Source organism: Dromiciops gliroides, chromosome 3 (assembly GCF_019393635.1).
Source record: "Dromiciops gliroides isolate mDroGli1 chromosome 3, mDroGli1.pri, whole genome shotgun sequence".
Lineage (NCBI taxonomy): Eukaryota > Metazoa > Chordata > Mammalia > Microbiotheria > Microbiotheriidae > Dromiciops > Dromiciops gliroides.
Window position 1 is genome coordinate 655,173,199 of NC_057863.1, and position 18,683 is coordinate 655,191,881.

Here is an 18,683-nt window from a genome sequence, read left to right on the forward strand (position 1 = left end):
ACCTATCTTGAAGGTTATTATAAGCATCAAGTGAGATAATAGTTATAAAAAGCATTTGGAACAGTAACTGACATATATAAATGCTTGTTCCCTTCTCTCACTCCCCCCTTCCTGTCTTGCCAATAGTCAGACAATTGATAAATATCTGGGCTCAAATGACATTATATTTGCAAAACTCTTTGAGACCTTAAAGTACCATGTAAATGCTAGATTATTTATTATTATTTAATTCAAAGCACATTCACTGTCCTCATTATGCACTTTGACTCTCTGGTATCCCACATGTCCACCAAGCTGTTTCTCCCAAATGTTGGCTGGCCATCAAAAAGACACTTCAGGGGCTTAGTTAGGTATCTACAAGATTAAAGTAATTCATTCCATGGGACTGGCATTTAGGAAGTAGAACTTACTTGTCAAAAGTAATCTTGAAGCTTTTAGGACATGTTCTGGAGATGTTTCTAAGCAAGAGGTCTGTGTGGTTTATAAACAACAGAGCTCCATGACAACAATCGTTCACTCCTCCTATTTTATTCCTTTATTTATTGTTTGAAGGGGTAAAATATGAGGAATCAGGGTTACAGCTACATAACACTTCTCTGTCACCTTTCAATAAAGGTCTTTACCAGAGAGGTTCAGTAAATTAGGTATTGCTTAGAGAAAGAGGATAGGGGAAAGTCTCATTAGTCCAAAATGGGCATTTTAATAATAAAATATTAAGGACAAACCTGAAGAACTGAATGCTCCTTCTTTCCTCACTGAGATGTTCTCACCATCCTACAGGATCTAGAAGACAAATAACTTTCATCATGTGACATCTTCAGTTTCATTAGATACTTTTGCTTTACTTTTTCAGATTAAAGTGTACTTTCTTTTCCAGTTTAATTTTTAACTGACCTTTTATTTTCTCAAGAAACAGCTTGATGGTTAACTGGATAGAGAAGATTATTGGGGTTAGGATGAGTGCTGTCAAAGAACTGCCTCTTTTTTACAGAGATAAATAGCTAAAGCATTTATCAGATGTTTTAATTGCTTACAGTATGTCAGATGCTCTACCTAATAGTGGGGCTACAAATGCAAGCAAGAGCTCTCTCTCTCTCTCTCTCTCTCTCTCTCTCTCTCTCTGTGAGTAACTGTTCTTTCTGCTTTAGATCACAGTGAGGTTCATGAGTCACCTATATGCACATAACTCCCCTCCCACTTTACATTTTTTTCCTCAGTCTATTTTGTGAGATAATATGTTCCATCTTCTCCCTCTCCTTTTCTTCCTCAGTATGTTCTTTTCCCTATTCTGTCTTCTAAGACCATTAAAACAGCACAAAATCACCCAGATCTTCTATCTCATTTAATTATTCTATAACACTTAAGTATATTAGGATCTTGAAAGAATATTTATTTCTTCTGCTCTAATAGGATATAAACACTTCATCACTGAATGTCCCCTTCCAAAGTTCAGATCTATTTACCTTTATAGTTTTGTCTTTCCTTATAATTTTATTTACATTTTAATAATTTCTAAATTATTAATAATTTAATTTTTTACATTTTATTTATCTTTTTTATTCATCAGTAATGCTTGAAAGTCAACTACTTTATTAAAGGGCCATTTTTACTCCAAAGAAAAATCATACTGTTTTACAGAGAAAGTTATTGGTCATAAGATTTTATCCATTCAATTTGGAATTTCATATTCCAAGATTTCCTCTCTGAAAGCTTTTATGACTTTTGTTATATTGAGTATGGTTTCTTACTAAGTAAGTATTGACTATTTACATAATTTTTTTCTTTGAACTAGAAGTTTGGGATTTTGACTATGGAATTCCTGGAAGTCTTTATTTTTTTCCTCAGGAGGTGGCCAATGGGTAATTTCTATTTGTCTTTTGCCCTCCATTTTAAATTGATCTAAATGGGTTTCATCTATCAAATCTTGAAATACGGTATCCATTATTTCAAAATTAATTTTTGGTATGATTTTCAGGTAGTCTGATGCTCCTGAGTCTTGTTTTTCAGGTAAGGTTTCTTTGTTTGCTGTTGTTATTTGCATTATATATTATTCTAAGATTAGGCCTCTTGGTTTTAAGAACACCATGACAAGTTTCCCCATAAGCAAGGCTGTAGTTTCTAGAATCTATTCATGCAAACAACTGTTTTAAGACTAGACTTGATCCAACCATACCAAAGCTTTAGCTCTACTGTAAAGTGGCAGTCATAAAAACCATTTGGTACTGGCTAAGAATTTGAGTGGTGGATCAGTGGAATAGGTTGGGCAGAGGAGACACAGTAGTAAATGACCATGGTTTCATAAACCCAAAGACTCTAGCTTCTAGGATAAGAACTCAATATTTGACAAAAATCTGCTGGGAAAACCAAAAGATTCTATGGCAGAAAATATGCATTGACCAACATCTTACACTATACCAAAATAAGTCCAAAATGGGTACAGGATTTAGACATAAAGGGTGATATTATAGGCAAATGAGGAGAAGACAGAATAGTTTACCTCTCAGATCTATGGAGAGGAGAATTTATGACCAAACAAGAGATAGAGACTATTATGAAATGCAATATGGATTATTTTAATTACATTAAATTTAAAAGGTTTTATATGAACAGAAGCAATGCAGCCAAAATTAGGAGGGAAGCAGAAAGCTGAGAAAAAATTTTTACAGCCAATGTTTCTGATAAAGGACTAATTTCTGACATATATAGGGGACTAAATCAAATTTATAAGAATGCAAATCATTCCCCAATTGAGTGATGGTCAAAGGATATGAATAGACAGTTTTCTGATGAAGAAATCAAAGCTCTCTATTGCCATATGAAAAAGTGCTCTAAATCACTATTGATTAGAGAAATGCAAATTAAAACAACTCTGAGGTACCACCTTACACCTCTCAGATTGACTAATATGACAAAAAAAGAAAATAATAAATGTTGGAGAAGCTGTGGAAACATTGGAACACTAATGCATTGTTAGTGGAGTTGCGAATTGATCCAGCCATTCTAAATAGCAATTTGGAACTATGACCAAAGAGCTATGGGGCTGTGCATACCCTTTTACCCACTAATACTACAACTCATTCTAAAAAACCTGAATCTCAAAATATTAAAAAAAATTTTTTTGTTATAAAAGTATTTTATTTTTTCCAGTTATATGTTGTGGTAAAATATGAAAGTTTTTAACAGTCGGTTAGGATAACTGAAAGACGCCAGTTTTTCAAGGACCACCCTTTTGGGGAGGAGATGAACAGTCCGCCTGCTGCGCATGTCAGACTGCCTGCCGGGTACAGTCCGCCTGCTGCGCATGTCAGACTGCCTGCCAGGTACAGTGCGCCTGCTGCGCATGTCAGACTGCCTGCCGGGTTTTTTGGACTTCCGGGGTGGAGGGAACGAGAGGAGCCCTTTTGCCTGCTTGGCGGGACTCCTGACGGCGCGGCACAGACTCTCTCTCCAAAGGTGGCCTTGTCGGTTTGGTGAGTTGTTATAAGGAATATAGACTAAGCTTAGACTTAAGACGATTTGTATTGTGTTTCTACTTTCCTATCCTTCTAACCAACATCACCTTGTGACTATCATAACTATAAATAAAAAGGTCTATCTAGAAAACCAAAACCTGCTTCCATTTACTAGTTTGGGAGATAAATTAAGGGAAAGGTTAAGTAGGGGAGATTTATGATCTAATATCCAATTTTAAATCTCACAATGTAAAGATAATTTTCAACATTTATTTTCATAAGATTTTTAGTTCCAAGTTTTTCTCCTTCCCTTCCTTCCATCTCCCCCAGAAAGGAATCTGATATAGGTTATATATGTACAATTCAACATTCAACATTTTTCTGAATTAATTATGTTATGAAAGAAGAATCAAACACAAGGGAAAAATGTTTGAAATGAAAAAAATAACCAACTAGAAACAATATGATTCAATCTACATTCAGAATCCACAGTTCTTTTTTTCTGGATGTTGAGAACATTTTCTATCATAAATTCTTTGAAAATGTTTTGGACCATTGTACTACTGAGAAAAGCCAAGTCTATGACAGTTGATCATCACACAATGTTGCTGTTACTGTGTACAATGTTCTCCTGGTTCTACTCACTTCAGTCAGCATCAGTTCACTTAAGTCTTTCCAAGTTTTTCTGAAATATGCCTGCTCATCTTTTCATTTTTTATAAAAGTATTTTATTATTTTCCAGTTACATGTGGTGATAGTTTTCAACATTTGTTTCCATAAGATTTCCAGTTTCAAACCTTTCTCCTTCCCTTCCCTCACTCTCCCTCCTCAAGATAGCAAGTAACCTGATATCGGTTATATATGTATAATCACATTAAACATATTTCTGCATTAGTCATGCTGTGAAAGAAGAATCAGAGCAAAAAGGAAAAGTCTCAAAATAGAAAAACAACAAAAAACAATAGAAATAGTATGGTTCAGCCTGAATCCAGATTCCACAGTTCTTTTTTTTCCCCTGGATTTGGAGATCATTTTCTATCATGAGTCCTTTGGAACTATCTTGGACCATTGTGTTGCTGAAAAAAGTCAAGTCTATCACAGTTGATCAACACATAATGTTGTTGATACTGTGTACAATGTTCTCCTGGTTCTGCTCCTCTCATTCAGCATCAGTTCACATAAGTCTTTCCAGGTTTCACTGAAATCCACCTGCTCATTGTTTGTTATTGCACAATGGTATGGCATTACATTAATATACCACAATTTGTTCAGCCATTCCTCAACTGATGGGCATCTCCTCAATGTCCAATTCCTTATCACCACAAAAAGAGCAGCTGTAAATATTTTTGTACATGTGGGTCCTTTTTCCCTTTCTATGTTCTCTTTGGGATACAGACCTAGCAGTGGTACCACTGGGTCAAAGGGTATGAACAATCCCATAACCCTTTGGGCATAGTTCCAAATTGCTCTCCAGAATAGTTGGATCAGTTCACAGCTCCACCAACAATGCATTAGTGTTCCATTTTTTTTTCTACAGCTTCTCCAAATTTATTATTTTCCCTTTTTATCATATTAGCCAATCTGGTAGGTGTCAGATGGCATCTCAGAGTTGTTTTAATTTGCATTTCTCTAATCAACAGTGATTTAGAGCATTTTTTCATATAGTAATAGATGGCTTTGATTTCTTCATCTGAAAACTGCCTTGCATATCCTTTGACCATTTCTCAATTGTGGAATGACTTGCATTCCTATAAATTGATTTAGTTCCCTATATATTTTATACATGAGGCCTTTATCAGAAACACTAGTGGTAAAAATTGAGAAACTCAAAATCTTATAAAAATAAATGTTGAAAACTATATTTACATGTAACCAGAAATAATAAAATACTATTAAGATTGAAAAATGTTTAAACATTTTAAAAAGACTAGGCCTGATGATCTTAAGACCACTATGACAGTGTCCCCTTGAGGGAGACTGTAAGCTTATAGAACTCCTTCATAGTAAAATACAATAACATTTTTAAAAATACAAACCTACAACAACAACAACAATAAAACAAAAATAAAGTTAATACAGCTATGTTCTTCAAATAATATTTTGTTTGCTATGAGCTTGCTTTTTATCCCTGATATGCAGCCCCCCAAAATAATATTTTGTCTTTCCCTCTGATATGCAATGTGGCCAAATCCAGGGAAGTCATCCAAAGTTACAGTGTAAGAACCCCACTTTCAGAAGGGTACTTTGGAGAACATCTTCCCCTCCAGCAGGAGTACACCTTCCTGCCACAATATCCCCTTTTTGCTGAATGGACTTGTGTCTGTGTTTCCTTGTTTCTCATTTATTTATTATTATTATTTTTTTTTTGGTGAGGCAATTGGGGTTAAGTGACTTGACCAGGGTCACACAGCTAGTAAGTGTCAAGTGTCTGAGGCTGGATTTGAACTCAGCTCCTCCTGAATCCAGGGCCGGTGCTCTATCCACTGTGCCACCTAGCTGCCCCATCTGTGGTTTCCTAACACAGTGGTGCCCTTATGTGACTTATACTCTATGTTAGTATGTATGCTTGAGTTGTACGTGTGGTTCCTTTTTCCTCTCTTCCCTTCTCTGTTTTCTCCCTTGCCTGCTATAAAGTTTTTCACTGAAATGGGTCTCATTGTTTTACATGTTATTCTGATCACCTGAACACATTAAGGGTTTTTCCCCTCTATGTCTATGGCTGGCCCAAGGGTCTTTCCTTAGACACAAACTGGGTAACTGGACAAAGGCAGTCACACCTACAGGGGGAGTATGATGCTGTGAACCCAGTTCTAGACAGCAAGGGTAAATAGGGGAACGCTACATCCTCCCTGGAAGAACTCTTTTATGTCAGACCCTATCTCAAAACAACTAGCACAGCCAGCAGGGTGCTAGAATAATATGGGCAAGGCAGGAAGTTCATTTGGACAAATAATTCTCAGTACTTTAAGTTATTAGGGTAAATTACATAGGAAGCCTCAAGAGAAATTTGAAAAAAAAAAATAGCAATCACCTGCACAGTATTATTTTGTTTGAAATGCATACTTTCTGCCTGGTTGTTTTTTTAGCCTGCATTTCAGCTTACAGTGTTCTAGCATAGACTCTAGGGTGCAGACTAGGGCAACAATTGAGAGTCACCTTCAAGGCCACACATTCTGGAGGACTTTTGTTTGTTTCAGGACCTCCAGAGCCTAGACATAACCTAGGGTGACATGTAAGAGTCATCTATGAGGACAAAAATTCTAGAGACCTGTGTGTTTTAGGACCATGGTTTCCCCATATGTTTAATGGATAGACTCTAGGATCCAGTGTCTCAGACCCCATGGATTGGGGATGCCTACTTCTTCTCAGAGAAACATTAATGACAAAATTCCTGTGTTTGGAGGAGTGTTTGAAGCAGTGGCTTCCCTTGACAAGGTTGCAACCTCAGTCACACCCACTGTAGGGGGACTGAGATAAAGTCCCTAACCTTACTTTCACTTTTCACCACAATGGCTAAAAGACAGAAAATAGACTCCATTTTTGCAAAGATGCAGGGGTAGAGTTTCAGTACTGAGAAGTTGATGTATTATAAAAATTTAAGGAGATTCCCATATTAAGCAGGACTAAAAAGAGCAAAAAACTATTAGTAGCCTGAAGCCAGAAGTATAATTTTTGTATGATATCCAGTAAGTCATTAGTATTGTCTGTATTTTGTGTCTTGGTAAATCCAACTGACTTTTTCATGTGTCCTGATCAACCAAAGGAAAAAGGGTATGAAGAATGAAAACTTTGGGGCAGCTAGATGGCACAGCAGATAGAGCACCAGCCCTGGAGTCAGGAGGACCTGAGTTCAAATTTGGCCTCAGACACTTAACACTTACTGGCTGTGTGACCCTGGGCAAGTCACTTAACCCCAATTGCCTCACAAAAAAAGAATGAAAACCTTGCTGTTGAATTTTTGAAAGCTTAAAAAAAAGATAGAGTCTCTCTTTGCCTTTATAACTCTGGCCAATTTAGGGAGGCAGACAAGACAGATAAGAAACAAAGTAATCTTTTCCCCCAGTATGCATAATCAACTCGATACAAAATTTGTGACTGAAATGTAATTTTTCTACTGTGAATTTCCAAATTGTGGTTTGACTATCTTAGTAGGTTTGGGGGTACCACTTTAGAATTGGTTTAAGCAAAAATAACAAGAAAACTTTGTGAAAGTTACACAACAATAGTATTTAGGCCATTTGTCTTTCATTTCATGGAGAGTGACAATTACTGTTTTAGTTCAAGATTGGAAGGCTATTTCCCTGACTAAAGAAAAAGAAAGGAACTGATATTACTTTCAAAGTATGCTGTGAGGTCCAAATGTGTTTTTAATGGGTTTTCAGTCTGCAGTTTAGATTTATTTGCTGCTTAAGAACCATCTCCTATTAACTCTTCTCTTGACTATGAAAAGAGAGAGGCTTGTTTATATCAAAGAGCAACTTGAAAGTTAGTAAAACTAATTTGGGAAAGTGTTTTACCTTGCCACTGTATTTTCTTCTCTGAATGATATAACAGAACTTAGCTGTTTAGGTAGACTAAAAGCAAAGTCAACTAAAGATTTTGGGACAGACAGTGCATTTGTAAGCTCCTAAGAACCCCAAGAGATTAGAGTATTGCACTTAATTGTTATTGTATAATAAAAACATGTTAAATTGAAAAGGAGAAATTCAGTGGAATGAAGATTAGTTTTATAGGTGGTCTGGGATATGAGTGGGAAATAGAGACTAGAGGAAATGAGAAAGTAGAAGAAAGGCAGTGAAATGTCTGATCTGAATATGAAAACAAGAAAGGGTCAGTTTCGTAAGGCTTCAATCTAAGTCAATTGGTGGAGATATAAAAAGAAAGGAAGAGATGAGAGAAGAATGGCTGGAAAATTAAAGAAAGCTGCAGTCTTTGCACTGGAATAATGTGAAAGGAGACTGGAAATAAAGGGTTTGGAATTTGGGAAAGAGAAGTTTGAGGGAGAGTTTAAGCTCATTGAGATAGGTGAGGGAATTAGAATAGCAAGTGGTAGTGGGAATTCAATTCTGGAGCTAGCTTAGTTCCATTTCTATTCAATTATGGATCTAGTCCAATTTCTGTCTTCTGAGAAAACTTTGTTCAGTTGCATTGCTCAAACCTATCCCTGTGTTGCTGGGAAGCTGGACCATCTCTACCTATTGCTTAGTTGCCATTAACTAAAGACCTAGGTTATCCTGACCAGAAACTCAATCAGATTCAAAGACTGATGCAAGAAGTTTTCCTCATAAGTATACATATCAAATAACCTATATGTATTATCTGAAAACTGGTCCCATACTGATCAACCAATTATTGATTCCATGTTCCTTTGATTGTTAATAAACACTTAGCAGAGGGAGTGGGACAACCCTTTCCGATTTTAGGGAATCACATGCATTTGCTCTCGTCTTCCCAAATTGGAAAGTCCCTAATCTTTCCTCCAATTAGAAATCAGATTACACAATTTTGTACCCTGGTTAGTTGTTTTCTTGTATTTAACTGGTCTTATTTAATTAAATGTTTTAATTCATACAAATCTGTCTTCCCCTGTATCTGGGGGCCACTGGCAAAGCTGAGAAACCTGATCCCAATTTGTTAGGCAATTTGGCATACATTGCTTCATAAATCAATATGCTTTGTAGCTAAAACCTTTGTTTCCTCAGTCATTTCATCTTTCACTCACCACATAAGACATGGAGAATCCTATTTGGTTATTCTTAATGATATTGAAAATGCTAAAATACATTTATGGCATGTAATTATTGGAGGATAGCATACCAAAAATCCACATCACAAAGTTAAATTTCCCAATGATACAATTGCATCATTTCCTTAAAAGCATTTCTTATACAATAGTTTCCCAAAATTCACAATAGGAGAAAATTTTAAAACACAATAGTAACATATACAACATTATGGATTTAAAACACAAAACAAATGCCAGTCAGACAACATCAATTCAGTTGAACGAATTTCCAAACTATCTTACAAAGAAAATCACTTCATTTGATAGCTTTTGGCATTCAATACTTATTCAATATAAGTATAGAGAAATTTTGATCCAATTATACTTTTAACAAAATTTATTTTTACAGTTCCTAAACAGATTGCCTTAATGTCAAAAATTAAGCATACTTTTTTTTCATTAAGACCTGAGAAAAGGTCAGAGATAAAAATTATCCTAACAGGAGAATAAAACTTACTGGAGGAGTATGACAATGTGAATCCACCTTACATTTTCTCCTGCTTTTTCAACTTTTAAATTTTGTTTTACTATTTCTTGTTGTCACACAGAGTAATTCCTTTCTGTTTGTTCCACTCTAATTTTCATAGTATTCATGTCTTGGATAAGGTTTATTACCTTCTATTCAAAACTATGAATTCTTCTTCCCATTCTTTTGCCCATTTTTTATTTTATTAAACCTTGCATTTTACAGTAGTTGCTTCATTTATTCTAGCTATTGTGGAAATTTATTTTGATTTGGGGACACTACCTTTAGGCTGAGATTGGAAAGCCTTAGGCCCTCAGGGTCTCCCCCCTCCTCCTCAGCTTCAGCTGAGTGAAAAAGCCCCGTGGGCTATACAAGATGCCAGGTCAGACAGCTGGGGGAAAAAAAGCCCCCAGCTCCCTCTGACCTGAGCGGATCCCGGATAGCCTGTGCTGAGGCACGTGAAACTTGGAGTGCACCCCCCCCCCCAAAACCAGCCGCAGCCCTGGCTGGCGGATTAGCTTGGTCTGTGGGGGCAAAGGAAGCCCCGAGATTTGAGTGGAGAGAAGAAAAGGTATATATAGACCTGGGAGTGAGACTAGGGGAGGAGATCGGCTGACTAGAACGGCTGATGAGAGCGAGGAAGGGGGACGGATGGAGGAGATGGACTAGAGGAAGGAGACTCGAGGAAGGAGACTCGAGGAAGGACTAGAAAAGGGCTGACTAGAGCAAGGAAGGAGACTAGAGGGAGACAGACTAGGAAAAGAAGACTCGAGGACGGACTAGAGGAGAGAGGCTGACTAGAGGGAAGTGCGGACAAGGACCGAGGAGAGTTCGGTTCGGAAAAGGAGAGACCGGGCTGACAAGGTTACAGGCCTTAATACAAACCAGGGAAAGTGTAACGTGCCCTGAGGCCGGAGGCGGCTAAGGCCCTTATTGTATTCAAGAAGTTTGAAGAGCAGCAGGTGAGAAAGAGAGATGAAAGAGACGCAAGAGAGGCAGTGGAAAGAGACCACAGGAAAGCAGTCAGGTTGTACACCTTATTTCCCTGTATTCCTAATTTTAAATAGTATCTCATAAATAAACTCTGCTTTGATTATTTGGTTAAGAGGCTTCTTAATCTTTAGTCTATCAGTTTGGGAGCAGTGTGGTGGAACTTTATAAATGACCCACATTAAATTAACGAAGTCAGATAGCCAGTTAGTCAAAAATCCCCAGACTAGTCCTCCAGTCAGATTAGCCCCCCAAAATTAGGCTAGTCAATTTAAAAATATTTCTACAGTATTCTTACACTCCTTGGGGTCATGTCACTCTTTTCTCCAGAGAGCTATTTGGACATGTGGTAAACTTAAAGTTTTCTTCCGGATTTATCTTTTGGACCTTCCTCAGTTCATAATATTTCTTCATTTTGATCAGCATTGTCTGTTCACTCGTAACTCTGGCCTCAGTTTCTGGATTCAGACTGTGTTTGGGTCAGATTCTGCTTCCTTTAGTACCCTTGGATGGTGTGGGAAAGTCTTCCTTTGTCCTGGATGTGGTGGCTAGTAACCTGCCTTCTGCAGGAAATTCCGAGATTTTGTCAGGAATGCTTAGTTTTGGAGTTTTGACTTAGCTTTTAATCTTACTTCTTCCTCTGTTTCCTTCTCCTTGCACAATTCCTTGTGTACTGTTGCTTCCATCTCTTGAAGTTATCCTGGTAATATTAGTTAGCATTTATCTGGCACTTTCAGGTTAGAAAAGCCCTTTACAAACATGATCTTGTTTTATCTTCATCACAACCCTGGGCAGTAGGTGCTTTTATTACCCCCATTGTACAGATGAAGAAATTGAGTCTGTGAGAGGTTAAGTGGTTTGTCCAGGGTCACACAGGTAGTAAGTATCTGAGGTAGGACTTCAGTTCAGGTTTTCCTCACTGCAATTCATCACCATCCATAGTATCACCTAATACAGTGAGAGCCCCTAACAAGATATTGTCAATTATACTGATATTAGACATCCTATGATACCCCAGCATTCAACTATGATCTATAATAACTCCACCCCTTTCTAACATGCCCTTCTCCTGGCCAAGGCAAATCCCTCTATATGCACAAGTGATCCTATTCATCCTATCTTCTCCAGCAGACTACCCCCTTCATCATCCCTACTTTCTCACTTTTATTTAATCTTTCCCTATCTACTGGTTGCTTCCTTAGTGCATAGAAACATTCCTACATCCCCTTCATCATCAAAACCCCCTCACTTGCTGTATCCATCCCCTCTTGCTATAATCCTGTGTTATGTAGTAAAAAGAAAGCTGGCACAAAAACACTTAACAGGGGCAGCTAGGTGGCACAGTGGATAGAGCACTGGCCCTGGATTCAGGAGTACTTGAGTTCAAATCTGGCCTCAGACACTTGACACTCACTAGCTGTGTGACCCTGGGCAAGTCACTTAACCCCCATTGCCAAACAAAACAAACAAACAAAAAACACTTAACAGAAGTTTGACAGTCTAGTGTCTTAGTCACTGAATATGTATGCAACCTCTCTTGCACTGGTATTTCAATAATTATGGAGTCGTATGAATTTAATGTAAACAAGCATTAAAATCTATTGAACCAGTCAGTGTAGGCTTTTATACTAAGTACAAAAATGTCCTTGATTAATAATACGACACGGGAAGTTGTGCTTTGATTGGCTGGGTAGACTCACCAATGCCCTCTGTGTTTGTTTTAAAGTAGCAGACCCATTTGGCATGCAGAGACCAGAAGGTATGGTAGCACCACAGAAAGGGTGGAGATCTCTTGATATCCACACAGATGGGGGGGGGGTGTAGAAGAAAAAGATGAAGAAAAAGTAGGACTGAGCTATGGCACGTAGCTGAATTACAATAGAGAGAGGCTGAGGAGAATCATTTAACTTAAGGGCATCTTGGAACAAAAGACTCAAATCATTGCCACCAATTATATCCCACTCCTCAAGGACTGAGGGGCATCACAATAAAAGTTTTGCTTTTTCTCCAACTTCCCACACTTGGTATCTGTCTATTAAAAGACACTAACATTCTTTGTTCACTTCTTTTCCTAAATATTTTTTGATAAACCTGAATTCTGCTTCAATCACCAAGAGGCAAGGATTTAGGCAATAATTTATCAAATACTTTCAATGTGCAAGACACTGGGCTTTACAATTTACAAATACTATCTCAGAACTGATTCTCTGTCATTTTTTTTGTCCTGGGCAATGAGGGTTAAGTGACTTGTCCATGGTCACACAGCTACTAACACCTGATTCTCACAACAACCCTTGAAAATAGGTGTTGCTATTATTCCCATAGTGCAGTTGAGCAAACTGAGGGAGACAGGAATTAGTGACTTGTTTAAGGTTGATGTTGTTTTTCAGTCATTTCAGTTGTATCTGATTTTTCATGACTCCATTTGGGGTTCTCTTGACAAAGATATGGGAGTGGTTTAGCATTTGCTTCTCTAGCTCATTTTACAGATAAATAAACTAGGGCTAACAAGGTTAAGTGACTTGCCCAGGGTCACACAGCTAGTAAGTGTCTGAGGCAAGATTTGGATTTGGGTATTTCTTACTCCAGACCTGCCACTCTATCCACTGAGCCAAATAGCTGCCCAAGGTAACATGTACAAGGTTACATAGCTACTAAGTATCTGAGGCAAGATTTTAACTCAGGTCTTCATAATTCCTGGGTTAGCACTCTATCCATTGTGCCACCTAGCTTGGTTGGATGGTTAGATATAGATAAATGTAAATGTAAACTAAGATTGAGAACTAAACCTCTGTCTGCATATGAGGAATTTTCCTAACTTGGAGGCCTGAGAAATGATAACTGGATTCTTCACTTTTCACTTAATATAAACTTCTTAAAGCAGCAGATGAGGGAACCACTTGGACCTGAGGGTTCATTTTTGCCTCTATGCTTAAAAGAAGCTAATTATTTCTGAAGGATATGATTTATAGCATCTACAAAATAAACGGAGATAGGGACCCTCTGCAGTGACATCAGAAGTTGGTAGTTTTGTTTTGTTTTGGTTTTTTAGTGAGGCAATTGGGGTTAAGTGACTTGCCCAAGGTCACACAGCTAGTAAGTGTTAAGTGTCTGAGGCCGGATTTGAACTCGGGTACTCCTGACTCCAGGGCCGGTGCTCTATCCACTGTGCCACCCAGCTGCCCCAGAAGTTGGTAGTTTTTACAAAGGCAAAGTAAAAGGTAAAGAAAATTACATGTAGATGTTGTAATTAGAGTCAGCTGGTTGTTCACATGTTCACAGTTGCTTAAACCATGTCACTCTGCTGACATGGTATTTCCATTTCTAATTGACATTGGCCCCTTTCAGACCTTCCAGATAATTCAAGAATTGAGTTTCATTTTTCAAAAGTATTTTCCTGTGCCTGACAGTGGAAAAATATGTCTCAGTATACTCATGGTCTTCCTTACCTTTGTCCCCACTTTCAGTTCAATGCCTTGTTTTTATATTTACTCATTTACTGAAATTGTTAAAGGTTTCACATAACCCCTAGTCACCTAATTCATGTTAGCCAATCATGATTTTACCTTCTTGAACCAATCAAAGAGGTTCTCCTCTCAGAATACCTTCTATCTACTCTGTATATATCTTGTATTTAACTAGTTATTTACATATCCCCTCTATTAGATTGTATGCTCCTTTAGGTCAGGAACTTTTTTTTCTTACCTTTTTTTTTTTCCTTTTGGCACATTGTAAGTAATCAATAAATGCTTGTTGAATGGTTGACAGTCTGACTGACTGACTGAATGAAGTAATTTCAAGGTATAGGACACTGAACCGAGAGTTAGGAAGACCTAAATTTGAATTTTGCCTTAGATACTTAACCACTATTTATTCTGGCTGATGCTTATTTTGTAAAATTCCCTTTATTTTTTTTCTGGAGGAACTGTATGAAAACCTAACCTAACAAATCAATGGCCCCTTATAGTAACAGACTGAAGCTGGCTGATATGCAAATAATCAGACATTCTAGAGAACAATAGATGGATAAATCAAGTAAGTTTCTCTTGAGTCTTCTGGAGACATTGTTTACTGTTTCAGTCCCCCCACAACTTTGAGTCAATTTGGGGTGGGGGGAGGACATGGATGTTATTTGTAAAAATCCCCAGAGACTTCCTGTTTCATATTCACATTGTTTGCTTTCAAGGAGTGAGGTATCAGACTGATTTGTATTGTACAAATGGAATTAAAAGAATTCTGTTGTAAACCCAGGAAGCAGGAAGTTCATCAATACTGACCTGGCTGATTCAGGGACTGTACTGGGAGGTTTCCCCTTCAGACTGCTTAAATATTCTTCTCTTCCATATCTCATTGGAATTTCTTGAGATTTCCCATGCAATTGCATGTAGCCCAGTTCCTGGGAATAAAAATGGGTGCCTGTTTTTATAACTGGGATTCACTCTGCTTGTATTTTTGTGGGGGACAGGTTTCTCTTTAACAAGGCCAAGCCATTTAACCATTTCTACATTTATAAAATGGAGATAACAACAGCACCTACTTCATAGTGTTGTGCGCATCAAATGTAAAATGCTTTGCAATCTTTAAAGTATTATATAAATGTTAGGTATTAGAAGTAATAGTAAATCCTTAATAAGTGACTTTTGATTGACCGACAGGAGAGCTACATATCCAGAAAAGGTAAAGAGGTACGACTTTTAGGATGTAGCCCACCAGTAGCAGAGACAAGGGCTTTGCCATTAACAATGTGTCATTTGGATATGAATTTCGTGAATACCCATGCCATGTAGAAACTATTTAATCTGAACCCATTCTCCCCAGAGCTAATACAGAAGACAGTGTACTCTTCTACTGTTGGGGTAGGGAGAGAATGTTTATACTCCTGTTCTTGCCATTGCTTTGAAGTAATTATCATTTTGTAAAAGCTATCTCCAATTGATGTTACTTGTTTAAATAGAATTGGAGTGTTCACTGGTGATTAATTACTGGTAGAATTATACCAGAATGGGGGCTTGAACCAATGGCATTACAATGGTATCCCAACCCCTCAATGGTGCCCTAAGAACCCTGGGGTAGGCACAGTGTAACTGGCCTCAGGCTGAGCTATATATTTATGTCTATCTATGTCAGCCCCAGGAAAGCTACATTGTCTCCTCAGGATTCAAAGGCTATATGCATCTATAACTATCACCTACAGGCCAGCTTCAGTATTATAATGCATATTCTCTCTTTCTCTCTCTCTCTCTGTCTGTCTCTCTGTCTCCCTCTCTATCTCTCTGTCTCACTCCCTGTCTCTGTCTCTCTCTGTCTCTCTTTCTCACTCACTTTCTCACTGTGTGTGTATATATACACACACATGTAGACACATATACATATGTTTCTATAACATATGTACTTTTCATTCTGTTAAGGCTAAAATTCTAGCTATACTGCCTAAAATATCTAATGAGTGGTTGCCAATAAAGTATAAGCTTTAGCAAGAGTTAGACTTTTAAGCATTTATTAAGGAGAATAAGAATTTGGTAAATAGAGAGAGAAAGGCCTATATTCATCTATCTATTAAAGGGAGAGTGCATTTCTAGCTCCCTTCTCCACTGGAGTACTCAGGAAAGAGAGCAAGTCAGAGCGCCAGCCTCCCCCTTCTTCCTTCCACAAGCAAATGTCATTTTCTGATGCCAAAGAAAAGGTGCATGGTCTTGCCCTCAGAGACCTTCACCTCATGGTGGAGCTTTTCTACAGTAAGTCTCCAGCAGGTGGCATCATTCCAATCGTTACATTTGTAAACATTATAGGGGGGCAGCTAGGTGGCACAGTGGATAAAGCACTGTCCCTGGATTCAGGAGGACCTGAGTTCAAATCCAGACTCCAACACTTGACACTTAGTAGCTGTGTGACCCTGGGCAAGTCACTTAACCCTCACTGCCTTGCAAACAAAAACAAACAAACAAAAAATTATACAACCTTATTAGTAGAATATTAGTTCATGGTATGGCTCATTTTCTTTCTTTTTTCTCTTTGAATACCCAAGGTGGTGGTTGTTGTTTTCTTACAAAAATAATAAAAATAAATTTTTATTAAGTTTAATAGAGAAGCATTGTATATCAAGAAAATTACTTCATTGTTGAGAACTACAAAGAATTATTAAAAAGAATCAATTTATCATTAAAATTTATTATTTCCTCACTAAGTGTACTCTGGGTATTATGCATAGTGCTATGGATAAAAAAATCACACAAAACAAACCAAAATAGAACACCAAAACAAAACAGAAATAAAATTGACTCTTGATCCCCACTTAGTCCCACCTGGTTTTGTTGACTTTATACTGAAAATATCTACATGTCATATTCCTTCACTCTTGGTTTTTGTCCCAGCTATGTTCTTATCTATCTTGCTGATCCAACACTTTGATACTCTTGCTTTCCTCTTCAGCTAGCTCTTTTTTTCAGAATACATCTTGTATTTATGGATTATGGAATCCTTATTACTATGAGTTTGACTGTCAGTGACAAGTCACTTCTGCCCTCAAGAGGTCCTGTGAGTTCAAAGTGATCTAGTGTACCCAAATTAAACTTTTAGACCTTTGGATAGGTAAAGTCAATTTATTACATTCTTTCTAGAACATATTGTTGGCTATGAGTTTCTAAAAATTTAGAGAAATAAGTAAAGTATAAGGAGGATTAAAAAAAAAGCCACAGAAACAAATAATGAAGAATTGGAAAAATACCTTTGAGAAAAGATGGAGAAGACTAGTAGATATGTGTTAATATTGGAAATGATTTTTATGAATATTATGGATTATTCAGATTATAAGTGGACTGTTTTGTGTGTCTGTGTGTGTCTGTGTGTTCACTGATAATCAAACAGATTTTAGTTTGCTCATATTGAAATTAGAGATGAGAATCTCAATCCCATGGAATAGAACCCCAGTGTGATGTGAATGACATGGAGGCAGAGTCAATAATCCTTGGTAACTAATTGGATGTGGGAACTGATGGAGACATATTGACATTTTGCCCCATTATCAGTATGTTGTAAGACTCCAGAACTATTCATCATTTTTCTATCTATTTCTTCCTATAACTCACTTAACTTCTCTGTTAAGGATTTGGATTCTATACCAGTTAATGCATATCTGTTTAGTACTGATATTGCTTTACTGTCTGTGGTCCCTCTTTATCATGATGTAGTTTTCTTCCTTACTTTTTAAAATTAGCTCTATTTCTGCCTTTGCTTTGTCTGAGATAAGGACTGTTACTCCTGCTTTTTTTTTTTTTTTACTTCAGCTGAAGCATAATATATTCTGCTCCAGCCTTTTACCTTTACTCTATGTGTTTCTCTGCTTCAAATGTGCTTCTTGTAAACAACACAATGTAGGATTCTGGATTTTAATCAACTCTGCTATTTTCTTCTGTATAGTTCATCTCATTCACATTCAGAATTATGATTCCTAACTGTGTATTTCCCTCCATCTTATTTCCCCCCTCTGTTTATACTTTTCTTTCTTCTTTAATCCCTTCCATCCTAGAGTTTTGTTTCTGATTACCCCCTCCCTCAATCTGTCCTCCCTTCTATTACCTTCCAAGAAGGCTTTTTGGGCTTGAGACCAATTCAATATTCCCCTTTGAGGCTTCACATGTAGTCATTTTGACATTGTACTCTTCTGAGTTTATACTTAGATCTTCCCTGTCACCATAGAAATTTTCTATGATCAGGATTTTTGTGGGGTTTTTTCCTGTTTTTTTCTTACTTTTTAAAAATCTATTTTGTGTGTATTAAAGTTGAGCTCTATTCTTGGTGTTCAGGGTGTACTATCCCAAGCTTCTTGCACTGGGGGCCAGGGGCCTGTTTACTGGTTTTCTATGCTGTGGCATCTGGGGTTCACAGCTTGCCCGCTTCATTATCAACCTGGCCTACTCACACTTGTGCCTGATTCCCAGGCTGGCAATTTGCCTTCTATGCTTGGGGCTGGAAGCCTCACAGCTGGCCTGCT